Source organism: Pan troglodytes, chromosome 13, assembly GCF_028858775.2.
Source record: "Pan troglodytes isolate AG18354 chromosome 13, NHGRI_mPanTro3-v2.0_pri, whole genome shotgun sequence".
Taxonomy (NCBI): Eukaryota; Metazoa; Chordata; class Mammalia; order Primates; family Hominidae; genus Pan; species Pan troglodytes.
In genome coordinates this window covers 139,051,243-139,055,857 of record NC_072411.2, presented here as the reverse complement: position 1 = coordinate 139,055,857, position 4,615 = coordinate 139,051,243, and positions in this window count along the sequence as shown.

Sequence of the window (4,615 nt, the reverse complement as noted above, 5' to 3'; positions counted from 1 at the left end):
CTGCAGCATAAAATAGAACCCATGCGCCTTACAGATTTATTACAGATTTATGGAAATGATGAGAGAGCTCCATGTACTTGAGCTCCAAGTGAGGGCAACCTGAACCAGCAGTCACCACCTGCCCCTGCAGTACTGCCTTCTCTTCACCAACAGGCCTGGGCTTTCCTCCATGACTCCAGCACCACCCTAGGCATGGGAGGAGCATATAAGGAGATGGGGTTCTTGTTCACAGACCATCCCAATGACCTGATACAGAGAAGAAGCTATTTCACCGGCTGGCCATATCCAGTTAAGAAATGTCATAATCAAACGTCAGACTTGACATTGGTTTGCTTATTTTTATATTTATTGAACAAATATTTATTAAGCATCTTCTCTGTTAGGCTTATTTACACAAGAAGGTGTAAAACAGAACAAATCAGTGAAGATGGTAAGAGGCAAAAACAAGATTATAAAGGGGAGAGCATGAAGAGGCCACTCCCTGTCAGTGGGAACCCATGGCCGTGTCCAGGCACAGCCACTGCGGAGAGGCTGACAGTCCATCCTACCAGGTGGAGTCTGCTACTCATGCACACTTACTGATTGTTTTGGAAAACGTTCATTAGCCAGGAAGTGGGAGTGCCCATGAGTGTTAAGCTTCAGAAAGGCCATCTCAGAAGAGATGGTCAAAGCAAGCATATATAACAGGTGAAGAGGGTGGATGGTGTTTCAAGCATGGCTGGAAGGCTGGAAAGCACAGTACTTTTGGTGAACCTCAAAGTCTACTGAGGCCCAGGCATAGGATACCTGGAGGAGAATAGAATAGGTCAATGGGCTGGATGTGCTGCTGAGCTTTTCTCAAAAATTCTTAAATAATTTGCCTTCTTTCCATCTGCACTGGCTTCATTCTGGCCCTCATCAATTCTCTTCAGGACAATTTTAGCAGTCTTGCTCACCTCTCTACCCGAATCTCTGTCCTCCGTACATGCTCCACACAGGACAAGAGTAGCTTCTTCCTAATGTGGAGGGTGACCCCCTGTCCTAGTTGGCTTGGGACAGTTGCACCAGCTGTCCCCACAAGCAAAGACAGGCAGGTCCTATCCGTGGTAGTGGTGGATGTCATCTCTACTGACAGACCCACATCTTCCCTTGGGGTGGATACAAAACTCCATGGGACAACTCTGTCTTTGGGGTAAACCTATCTTGACACTGCCCTCCAGCCCTATGACGGGGGCCAGAGACTACGTAGAGACAGGTCATAAATGAAATGTGTCTCCACGTGAATTATTAGAACTCACACAGCAGCCTTCCCCAGGAGCATCTAGTAGCAGAACTGTGACCTGTGATGGCATGTGCCACCTGCCTTAGTGCCAGCAGCCAACACTGGGTGGGCCTGGGCTCTGCTTCCTCTGTAGGACCCCCTGCCTGAGGGTCCAGCAGCAAAAGCCAACAGCAGCTCCTGGCCTGCCTCTCACCACACTTCCTTTCAGCCACTCTACCCTTCAGGACAGGGATGCAGAGGCATCTAGGACACAGGCCTCACAGAGGGGACCTAGGAGACCAGAGTCTGCACTCTATCGGGCTCTTCTCCACAATTTCATCAGGTCAGGCCAAGACCCTGAGCCAAAAGCACAGGCTTCCAGGTTCTAGTGTTTGAAACTGAAAATAGCCTTGCATTAAGTATTGTTTAATGAAAAAAACAAGAACTATTAAATGAAACCTTAAAAAATTAAAACAAAAAAGATAAATATGGTTTCTTTATGAAACATTTCTCAAGCCTTTAATATTCTAGGGTGCATTACGGCTCTCCAAGAAGATCCACCATGCAACACTCCCATGCTTACTCCACCACGAGCCCTCTTCTTACAGAGCATCTACATAGACTTCTCTTTTGTGGAGTTCACATTGGGGAAAACTGGAGTAAATTATTAGATAAGATGAGCACGAAGACATCAGGAGGACACCTAAGCCCACAATGTTTTTCATAAGTCTGGAAACATTGGAAATAATCTTAACGCTCTCTAGAAAAATACATGAGATTATATTAAAATGCCACTCCAGATGCTAGTCAGGAAGCCTATAAAGTACATAACGAAGATAAAAGATTAGATCAGTTTTTTTAAAAAGGTGCAAAATTGTATAAATGATTATTATATCTACATATAAAAATTAAATATAGCTTCTGACTATGAGGGACTAAAATAGCTGAGACTTGTTCTATTTTAAACAAGCAAAAAGTTGAAGTATGAAACAACCAATTTTAGACACCAGAAAATAGGAAGTGCAAAAACTTTGGTCCCTAAGCAAAAGGAAGCAAACAAGATGAGTCCAAGTTCTCCTCAGCTATTTCTAGAAGCAACTTCCAGACCGTAGTACAGGGAGAATAATGCAAAACAGCAAGTCCATATCGTTGAGTTGAGGAGATGGAAATCACAGTTTGGGGAAACTGAAGGCTTTTTACAGCAGAACACTGAAGAAGAGGAAGCTAAATCTTCACAGGTGTGTGGATGCCTTTGAGGATCTGGATGAGTACGAGTCTGCACATACCTAGAGTAAATTTCCCTGAGGTTAGATGAAAGCTTCCAGGTGCAGAAAAGGTACGAAGAAGCCCTGTGTCAAACAATCCCCAGAATTACCCAGACAGGGTCCAAAAGCCTTTCACTTGCCACCAGCCAGAGCGGAGGAAATTTACTGAATACACAGAGTCTTCATTAGAGCTTCCAAAAAGGTCATGCCATAGGAGTTGGGCTAAACTAACCCTAAAAGAACCCCCCAAATGATTAAAAATATGCCTCAAAAATATTGCATTAGTACACAAATAACGGCAGTATTCGCCAAAACAAAGCCTAGCCGTATATATATATATATATATATATATATATATATATATTTTTTTTTTTTTTTTTTTTTGAGAAAGAGTTTTGCTCTGTTACCCAGGCTCGAGTGCAGTGGTGCGATCCCAGCCCATTGAAACCTCCGCCTCCTGGGTTCAGGTGATTCTCCTGACTCAGCCTCCTTAGTGGATGGGATTACAGGCACATGCCACCATGCCCAGCTAATTTTTATATTTTTAGTAGAGATGGTGTTTAACCATGTTGGCGAGGCTGGTCTCAAACTCCTGACCTCAAGTGATTCACCTGCCTCAGCCTCCCAAAGTGCTAGGATTATAGGCGTGAGTCACCATGCCCGGCCACCTAGCAGTGTTTTTTGTTGTTGTTGTTTTTGCAACAGAGTCTCACTCTGTCACCCAGGCTTGAGTGTAGTGGTGCAATCTTAAGCTCACTGCAACCTCCACCTCCCCAGTTAAAGTGACTCACCTGCCTCAGCCTCCCGAGTTGCTCGGATTGCAGGCCCACTTGGCAGTCTTTAAAAAACTTTCAGCACTAAAAAAATTGACGTTTGGTATCTGATTAAAAATTACCAGACACATTAAGAAACAGGAAGATATAACACATACAAGGAGCACTCTTAGTCAATAAAAACAGAACTAGATATGATTAACCTGGCAAAATTAACAAAAAGGGCCGCTAAAATAGCTATTATAAATATACTTAGCATGTTCAGTGATTGAAGGGAAAACATTTATATAATGAGGACAGAAATAAAAGATACAAAAACATAAGCCTTTCAGAGATAAATATCTCTAAAATATAAACTTTCACAGATTTGGGCTAAAATAATATTAGAGACTGTAAAAGACCAGTGTACATAAAGACATGGCAACAGAAACTGTCCAAAATAAAGCATACCAAGAAAAAAGAATGAAAAATAATGACCAGATTCTGAGAGACCTGTTAGATAACATCAAGCCACCTAAGATATGTGTCAGAAAAAGAAAGAAGAGAGGAGTGGGAAATTATATTTGAAAAAACACCAGAATTATTTAACATTTGATAACTACAATTCATAGATCCAAGTAGACCAATAAGCCCTAATCTGCATAAATACACACATGCAAAAACCACCAGGGGACATCATAATAAGATTGCTAAAAACTAGTGATAAAGAGAAAATCTTAAAAGTAGCCAGAGGCAAAAAGGCACATTACAAACAAAAGAACAGACATTTTGCCAGAAACTATGTAAGCCAGAAGACAATTGAATTACATTCTTAAATCATTGGAAGAGGACAACCTGTCGATTTAGAATTTTACAGATTTTATCCTAAAGATTTATCAGTCAAACAATAAAAGATAATTTATGATGCACATACCTTCACCACAAGAAATGTTAAAGGAAAATTTCCAGGCAGAAGAATGATAATTTCAAATGGGAACTTGCATCCATATAAGAAGAGCATGAAAAATATGTGCAAAATAGGAAACTGGGGGTTTCTCTAGTTTTAATTTTTTTTTTTTTACCAACAGTTGAACATTTAAAGCAAAAGTGATAATATTGTTTTGTTGGTTTATAATATATGTAGCTATAAAATATATGACAACAACAGCAAGAAGATGGAAAGTTGGATATAAAGTATTTACATTATATTTAAATGATATAATATTATTTAAAGGTAGACTGTGAGATGTTAGAAATACATATTTTAAACACTAGAGCAATCAAAAAAAGCAAAGTTGCAAATAAATAATATAATAAGTAACAAAATAGTGAATGCAAAAGGAAATCACAAAAAAATT